This window comes from Musca domestica, unplaced genomic scaffold (assembly GCF_030504385.1).
Source record: "Musca domestica strain aabys unplaced genomic scaffold, Musca_domestica.polishedcontigs.V.1.1 19, whole genome shotgun sequence".
NCBI classification, from domain to species: Eukaryota; Metazoa; Arthropoda; class Insecta; order Diptera; family Muscidae; genus Musca; species Musca domestica.
Genome location: NW_026712245.1, coordinates 7,272,289 through 7,281,961, shown reverse-complemented (window position 1 = coordinate 7,281,961; position 9,673 = coordinate 7,272,289). Strand labels below are relative to the sequence as shown.

Sequence of the window (9,673 nt, the reverse complement as noted above, 5' to 3'; positions counted from 1 at the left end):
ACGATGAAGAGTTGAAATCTGAGAAACAAAAATCTAACAAATAACAGATGAAGAAGAAAAAGCATAGCCAAAATATATGACTTCTTAAATTTTAATTATCTCCCAGCTCGTGGGGTAGATGGCTGGCTGACTGACTGGCATTGCGTATTTGGATATTGTTTCAATCAATGGCCCCTCGCACGCTCTTTGCTATTATGATTGGGTATTTCACAACCTTGTGTTTCCATAAAATTGATTTATATTTTATTGAATTCTTGTGTGCTCTTTCAAAACCCAGAAGGGAGGAGGGTGAATAAACCAAACCAACAAAAATTGAAAAACTTTTTCCCACAACCCAGCAACATTGCACAAAGCAGCAGAGTAGCCTTAACCACCCGACCTATCATAATATTTGGCTCCCCTTCCCCCACCACTCACCATTCCCAGTGACCATGATCATTGGATGGATTTTCAAGTGTGCGAGAGTGCGAGTACGTGGAGAGAGGGACGCTGGTGCTTTAGCACACGACCTCCCATTGTTTTATAAACAATTAAAACAACTAATACCTGCCGTTTTTTAATGTTTTGCTCTACATATTTCGTTGATTTACGACTTTTTCCAATCAGAGTAGCAACGCTTCTTCTTCTTCGGCTTTTTCGTCATCATCTTCGATTTATGTTTTTTTTGTCAGTGTTGACAGCTTGTCTTGAAATCATCCACCTCATCATCAGAGGCGATATGCTGCCGATGCTACTTTTTCTATGAAGTCCGCAATGCCGGTGGTAACCACAGAAATAAGATTTATCACTTGTTTACGGTTTTAGATCCTCAAATGTTCCCCCAACCCCTCTTCCCATTCTTTTGCTTGAAATTCCACTACAAAAAGTTTACTTATTGCTATTGTTGTTGTTGTTAATTTTATTAAATTGCCAAACCATGAAAGAAAATTGAAGAAGCCACAGCCAGCATCAATTGCTCATAACTTGTTCAATGCGTCTTCATTCGATATTATTGATTGGTGGTGAAGGATGCCCAGAGAGGTCTGAATACCTCAGCGACCACTTGAAACACCAGTTGCCGACTATAGCATTTTTATTATTGATAGATGGCTAAAAAAAATTCGAGTGATTTAAAGGCATTTGCGGCAATTGCCCTGATTTACCGATAGAAAATATGGCAGATTTTAAATGATCTGCAGAAGTTTTTCAATCCGTTGAAGATCTGAAGGCAGTATTTTCTTCCGAAAATACATAGGGAAATGTTGTAACATTTTTCTTATTATTTCTTTTATTTCTTTAAGGACTGCTTTCAATTTTCCATTGTAGACATATAGGGGGACTTCTTTCAGCAGAAGACTTCTAAGGAGTCTTTCACCACAAAAGACCTGTAGGGGTTTTTCTATTAGTAAGTGTCCCAAATAACGTCTTCTATTCCCAAAAGAGATGAAGTTAATCTTCTATACCCATAAGACGTGTAAAAGGTCTATCCTCTAAGTGATCTTCTTCCATAAAAGACATGCAGGCGGTATTTGTCTATATTTTCTTTTCTATGGAACACCTACAGGAGGTATTCTTTTTATACCAGAACTAAAGGAGATATTTTTCCTAGAGAACCCCTGTAGGAGTCTTCTATCCACAGAAAACCAGCACGAGAAAGTGGGGGACTTTTTTAAATTTCCTTTTTAAAGAAGACCAAAGTAGGTTATTTTTGGCATGGAAGATATGTAGGACGTTGTATTTTTATTGATGTCCTGCATCTTCTTTGTATGGAACACCATCAGGACGTTTTCATTCAATAGAGCAGCTCCATGAGTTCTTCTTTCCACTGGACATCTCGAGGAGGTTTCTTTCTTAAGGAGCCTTGCGGAAGTATTCCTTTGTTTGACAGATGAACAAGATCTATTTTTGGAGACCTTAAAAAGGTACTTTAAATGAGGAAGGCTTGTAGAACGACTTCTTTCTTAGAAGTCCTGTAGGATGTAATTTTTCCATAGAAGACTCCCAACATATATTCTGTCCACAGAAGACTATAAACATTTTCAGGACGTCTTTCTATTGGAGACCCTCCAGGGGACTTCATTTTACAGAGGATTCGCAAAAGGTATTTTTTTCTGAAGAAGACCTTTTCAGAGTGTATGCTTCCTAGGAAAACATATTAAGAATTTTGTTGCAGGAGACTTTCTCTATATTTATTATGATAATAGAGTATTATAATAGTTATTCTCTTTTCTTTAGATCGAACGATCCTTTGAAGACTGTCAAAGGAACTGTATTCTGGAGCACATCTGTAAGTCTTCTATGTTCTATTGGTAGCTGTGAAAGTCGTGGAGTTCTTCTGGAGATATTATATCCCCAGAAAGACTTCCACATATAGGGAAATTCTAGAGATTTCTCCCTGGATTGGTCTGTATAAAGATCATGTTATAATCTCCATTTAACATATATTCTATGTCGATTCAGCCAAATCTGTCTGTCTGCATATCCGTCTGTTGGAATCGCTAATAATAATAGAGATTTTGCACAGACGTATATTTTGGCCATAGAAATCTCGGCACTGAAATTGGATTATTTCGGCTAACGATTAGATATAGCCCCCATGTAACTATACCTCTTGATTTTCGGTATTTTCAAGGCTTCGACCCCAATTATGGACATTATGGAAACCATCTAAATGTTAGGGATTTTGAAGTTACTTTAGCTATATTATATGTTCAGATGGCTTCCTATTGAAAAGCCAATGCACCCAAAACGAGTCATTATTTTTTGCGGATTTTGATTTAGAGAAATAATTGGACAATTTTTTAAGGTGGGATTCTGGGCCTCTTCATAAATTGTTTGCAGGCCTTTAATCTTTGAAAAGCTTTTGGGATGAGGTAATCTTTTCATGAATGACCTTACATAGTTATTCAGATCTAGAGGGCGCTTCGGATCCCTTCGAGATATTGACATTAGCTATGTCAACTTTTTGGAGGACTTATTGATATTGGCATCCTAAAATATGCTTAATAACACTTCTGCAGGTATTCTCTGTTGAGAGGAGATGTTATGGAACACTGTATAAAGGTCTTGTACCTATAAAATGCCTCTGGGTTCAAGCTATATATGATGTTCTATAGGCATTGTACGTATCCGAATATTGAGGACTTCCTAGTTATCTATCAACTTTTAAAGATGTCCTTGAGGTCTCTTAACTATATATAAAACGGATATTCATGCTGTTGGAGACATTATAGAGGACTTCCTATTATTGGAGTCAACCAAGTCTCCGATTTGATGATAACTTAGTATATGTTAATATATTTACCGAATGTAGATAAAGTTCGGAGATATCGAAACTCAGAAAATCAAAAATTCAAAAATTTTCCAATTTTCGAAGGGAGTATGCGATGAACTTGAATCTGGATAAACCGCAATATTAGGGAAGACATAAGTCATGATTGAAAATGTGCAGTATTAACTCATTCCTGTACCTCACCCACAAAAGGTCGACATTTTTAATAAAAACAAGTACTCTCTTAAAGTGGAAAATAATCGAGGTCCGATTTACTTCAAAAATTTGGAGTTTATATAAATATACAAGACTTCTCTACCTTCCACATAAAAGTTCAAATATGTCGAAGGACATATTACAATTTTTTAAAGGTTTTCTTCAAAGGTTTTTTTGAAGAAAAGAGCCTAGATAAGACCTGTGGTAACTTCTTATTAGAAGACAAAAGTGATGAAACCTTTAAAGGACTTTTGGATAACATATGAGAGTCTTTGTGAAATTCAAGGATCCCGGAAGACTTTTTTATATTATAGACGATTTAAAGATAGTATAGATTCATAGTAGATCTTGCTCCAAAAGAACTTCTAGCCAGAAGGAAGGTCTTCTACTTTATTAATAAACCAATAGCGAACCTTAGCTTTAAATTAGAGTAACTTTATAATTTTTCCACTGAAATATAAATGTGAGGAAGGTCAAAATGTAACTTGGGTTTATGTCTCCTAAAGAGGGTTTGATGTGACTCGAAGCACAGTCGGCTGGCAAAACGTCTTGAAAATTTAGAATTTAGTAGAAAACAAAACTCATGAAATAAATCGCATATAACCTACATGGTATTGCAATGCCATGAGAATTTACCCTGTCCAGATATCCAAAAATGAAACAGAAATACAAATTAAATTCAAATAGATCTGGGTGAGCGACATATAGCACACACATTTTGGATTTTTTTTGTTGTAACAAGATCAAATACAAGATAACTGGCATTTCTCTTGACAGTATTTTGTGTTCTGATTGAGGCGCGTTAACATTTCACAGATTTCACACAACTCACGTGCAAAGGAAATATAAAATGGGAATGGAAATTGAAATGAAAAAAAAAGAAAAACGAAAATTAAATCAACATTAAATCAACATTAACAGCAACATCCAAATCAAATCAGCAACAACACCAACAACAACATCAGTTGTTGTGGAGGAGAAAATAAACAATTCCCCAGTTTCATTTTATTTTTTTTTTTTTTTTCTGTTTCTGTTATCATCCTCAAGATCTGGGCAAAGAAAAAGTACTCAATTTCTTGTTGATATTCTTCTCGTAGAATTAACAGATAAATAGAGTGGAAACCTAGCAGAAGTAGTAGGTCGGTCGGTCGGTGGGTCGTTTGGATAGCTGGACGGACAGACAGACTGATAGTCAGCAGATATACGCTCAGATGGATGTGGATAGATGGATGTACGTTCTGCCACTGGACTGATGGGTAAAAGTTTATATTTTCGGGCCATGAGGAATTAGTGAGATTTGAAACGTTAAACGGGAAGCACAGCCAGACACCTACGGAACTGCAAGTGCGTAAGGACGGAAATGTGTAAAAAAGTGCAGTAACATTGCCTAACTGCAATTGATAATTTAAAAACAAAAATTGTAGAATTTCCTCGGAAAGTGTAAATAGATATGAGAACCTAATCGTAACAACCAGATTACACGCGAGTTGTCAGTGCCTCAGCTCTAAAGGTTAACAAAATTATAAAAATCCGTCTGAATAAAACAAATAAATGGTGATATAAAATATGCTGCTGTATTTATATAGTGTTTACGTGTGACAGAGATATATCATTGCAATCAGTCAGAAACAACGTCTACTCAAACCAAAAAGAAAAAAAAAAACCAACAGCAACAAAAAATTTATTTCAAATAAAATTTAAAATGCTTTCATTAAAAGTATTTTATTATGAGAGTGCAAATTTATTTATATTCGAGAACATGTGAAAACAATTAAAGATATTAATAACAGTTCTTGTGCAAAACATCAGAGATATGTACAATTAACAAACAAATCTAAGAAAACAAGCTAGAATAATTAGATATTTTTGGATTTCGGAAACTATTTTTAGGAAGATAGAAGATTATCAGCGCAAACAGTTGCTATTCAGAATAATAATAATAAAAGTCATAAAAATAAATTAATAAAGAGGTGTTCACGCTTTTTTAAATTTTGTAAAAAAAAATTAGCGGTTCTTTTTTATATGGAAGACAGGGGACAGAATCGAAAAAAAAACAAGATTTTATGAATGGTTAAGGATGTGTGATTATTTGCAACAAGACCAATGTTATGCCTAAACTTCTGGTCCAGTGGGTTCATTGTGGACGCCTTTGAAACATTATCGGATAGGATATCGGCAAAGAGGAAAATAGAGGCGAAAAGCAAGCGATGAATTGTAGTAAAAGTAGGAAAAGTGGATGAATATTTAGGAACTTTTTGAAAATCATATTTTTTTTTAAGTTTTCCTGGCACAAAATCGTGAAAACAAAAAAATGGAAAAATATTTATAAGGTCATCTTGGCAAAAAAGACCCATGCCTGATGTCACTTAACTCTCTTGGCCAAGAAGTCTAGAATTTTTTTAAAGAATTCCAAGGGACTTCTTGCAAAAAAACAACGTTTTTTTCAATTCAGCGTTGTCGGAGACAAAATAAGTACGTATACGGGGTTCGCCATTTAACTTTTTTCAAGTAGTGCTTATTTCGAGAATGGTAACCCTTAGCTCCAGTTTTATTTGAAAGATAATTAGATTTATCCTTCCGCTGAACAAATATGGTTGTGTATACGCATGCAGAACGCTAGGAAACATTGCGACATTACTTTGAAAAACTTTGCGAAACTTTCATTCGGTATCAGCTCCGTCTTTTCGTTACCTTATAAGAAGTTAATGTTGCAGTGTAATGTTGATCGAAAAATACCGTTTAAACCAGTTCTATTAAGGCTATGAAAGACGACCACCTGCATGCATTTTTTGACATAGGCTGTGGTACTCCCCTTGGGACCTTCAAATACAAACTTTAAAATAATTCCATTGAGTAATGTCCCAAAAATTATCAAAATTCCGAATATGGGGAGGTATCGTTATATGGTGGCTAAACGAAGACGTGGACCTGCATACGCAATTTTTAGTCATAGGCTGGAATACTCTTTACGAACTTTAAAGACAAGATTTGAAACAAATTCCAGTCTATAATGTCTCTAATAAAATAAAATTACCGACTATTGGGAGTTGCGGTTATATATTGGCTAATCGAAAACCTGGACCTACATAAGTAATTTTTTGTCATAGGTTGAAAAAATTAAAGCTCTTTAAATATGAAATTTAGAACAATTTCGAAATATAATGTAACTTATTATTACAATGTACTTATTCATAAAAATACCAAATATTGAGAGGTACCGTTATATGGGAGCTATATGAAAACGGGGGCCGACATGACCATTTACGAACTTAACTTGCAAAAAAACACATGTGTGCAACATTTTAGCCTTCCATCTCTATTCGTTTGAAAGATAGCGTGATTACAACATACAGACCGTCGGACAGACAGACGGAATATTTATACTTTGTTGGGTCTAACATCAGTATTACGAGGAGTTACAAACGGAATGACAAAGTCAATATACCCTCCATAGTATGGCGGAGGGTATAAAAGAGTATTGCTGCTGCGTCGCATTTTTCGAAAATCCGTGCGCATTGAAAAGCCTATGCACCCAAAAACGACTTACTCTTTGGTGCGGACTTTGTTCCTGGGTCATAATTGGACTATTTTTCTTCAAAAATGGGGAAGGCATTTTGCCTTCAAAAAATTTGCAAGTAGTAACCGTTACAGTCAATAAGGAAACGTTATCGCGCCATGTTGAATCATCAAAAATCGACGAGGAAGATACTGGTAATATTAGCTTTCAAAATGACGCTCTGAGTGGAGTTTGAGAAAAATATCCAAAAAATTAATCTTGGTATATCTGTGCCTGCAAATGTTCGAAACTTTCCTATTTCGGATTGTTCGAGGCTGATAGATTACTAAAATATCCAAATTTTGGCATGCATAACGGGATATCTATGTATACATAAACAAGTAAGCAAAGGCTATAGTCGTGTGGGGCCGACCATGTGATATCCTAAAACACAACAAAATGTTCAAAGTCCACTTATATCCAAATCCATTTTTGAAGATTTCGTTTTTGAAATAATATCAAAGTGCCCCGCCCACATGTTACCCTTAGTATTTTGACCCGGAGAATTTGGCCAATATTTACGCACTCCGTATTGCTGTTAAGTATTCAAAACAATTTCACACGAAAGTTGTGGTCCATTTTACAGCTAAATATAATTCAATGGTCATTCAAAATGCTAGACTTCTTCCCAGTCCTTAACTCTCTTCTGCTGCGAAATTACGTGCCGATTTGTTTTCAATTGTGGCCTATAGAGCGACTACAAAATTAGAAAAAATTATTTTTTTTAGTCCATTTGCACCTCCAAATGTACATCTTAAGAACAATAGGATTTAATTCTGCAAAATATCGTGAGGATCGGACGACAATTGCGATATGCATATATAACCCTCAAAATGTATTGTTGGGGGGTGTAAAAATTTAGAAAATTTACAGTTCAAATTGTAAGTCAAATTGAAAAAATCTCATGCGATAAAAAATATGACAAAAATAGAAAAAAATCGACAAATGATATTCACTTTTTTATTGGTATATTTTTCCGCGATTTTCTTCGACTTTATCGTTTTCTGGCAAGAGACCATTCCGAACTGATGGGAATTGTGAAAATCGACCCAGCGGTTTTTGATTTATAAACATAATAAATAAGATCAATTCTTTTATATATATAATGTACCTATTTTGCTATATATCCGATTTCTTGGCTATTAGCATCACTGTAATGGTCAGAAGTGATCTTTTAATGTATTTTGATTTGGCTGGGATTGAAAATATTAGCGGTTTAGTGGACATTTTCCTATTTTCTTACATAAAAGTTAGGGTCAATGATACCCGCTAATTATTGTCCGATGGCCAAATTGGTAGGTTTCTGCCCACTCCAAAACTCTAACTCCATGTAAATTTTCGCGTCGATTGGTTCATAATTGTGGCCTATAGAGCAACTGCAAAATCAGGAAATTTTTCTGTTTTTGCTCCATTTCAACCCCTAAATATCGTGCGATCATCTCCAAAAACAATAGGGTTCTTTTCCGACCATAACCCCACCTCCATTTTCGTTAGGATCGGTTCATAATTTGGACCTTTTGGCCCAATCAAACTTATAATACCTCCCAACACATAGAAGTGGCCGAAAGGTACTAATAGTACCATATTTGGTAAAATTTTGTATTGGCTGAACATATAGTGCTTTAAATCTAAAATATTTTGTATTAAAGTCGCTGTTTATGTATATCCTGGACATACGGAGATTGTTTCGGAAATGTGTACTATAATTGTATGAAAATTGGAATTGAGTGAAGGAATAGAGCTGAAATTCCTAAATTTCATATAGATGCCACTGTTGGCGTCTGTGGAGGTGGTTTTGGAAATGTGTAGTATAATAGTGGGAAAGTACTAAGTGGTACTAAATTGAGTTTTGGTTGAAGAGATAGTACTGGAGTCGTTTAATTTGATATTGAGATCGAAACATATCTCACCGTCATAACGGTTTTAGACCCTAGGTCACTTTACACCAAATCCGTTTCAGGACATTTGGAGTCGATTTAAGGGTGTCAGTCCGTCTGTCTGGCTGTTGAGCACGATAACTCTCGAAGGGAGCATCCGACTTGCTTCAAAGAATATTATTCCAAAGTTAGTTCAAGTTCGGAATGCATAACATAGGTTCACCCTTTCTGGTATCCCCACCCACAAAAGGTCAAAATTTTCACAGAATATAATTTTCCGTATATAACAAGAACGGATAATTCTATGTTGTACAAATTTTACAAATCCCTATATTTGTGTCAGTGCTATATCAGATGCGAAAATGGATAATATCTACCCTGTATCTCCCACACAAAAGTCAAACTTTTGAATAATTATAACTCTTATAATATACAAAATAAGCATCCGAAAAAAAATTTTGAATAACTATGAAGCTCATAAAAAGCGAAATGAGCATTCGAATATTTTCAAACTTTGCGCGTCCCAATATTTCTACTAATACAAGACCTTGTGTGACGATGGAATATATCGACCGACTTCTTCTGAATGAATTAAAATAAGTGTTAAATTTTCTTCAAATTACACTCATTCCAATATTTTTATCAACACATAATCACACGTTAAGGTGAAATATATCGGTCCACTACTTCTGGTATCTCCCCCAAAAAGGGTCAACATTTTGAATAATTATAACTCTTATAAAATACAAAATAAGCATCCGATTATTTTCAAAC

General features: G+C 35.0%; 1 protein-coding gene across 1 annotated transcript in view; it reads left to right on the top strand.

Moving 5' to 3' along the window:
* The first annotated feature begins 4,773 nt into the window (after positions 1-4,773).
* Positions 4,774-9,673, top strand: part of LOC101898284 (protein Wnt-6) — a 106,694-nt gene continuing 101,794 nt past the window's right edge. Inside the window, exon 1 of the mRNA XM_059121205.1 lies at positions 4,774-5,020. The gene's annotated coding sequence lies outside the window, so the exon portion shown is untranslated. The remainder of the gene's footprint in view (positions 5,021-9,673) is intronic.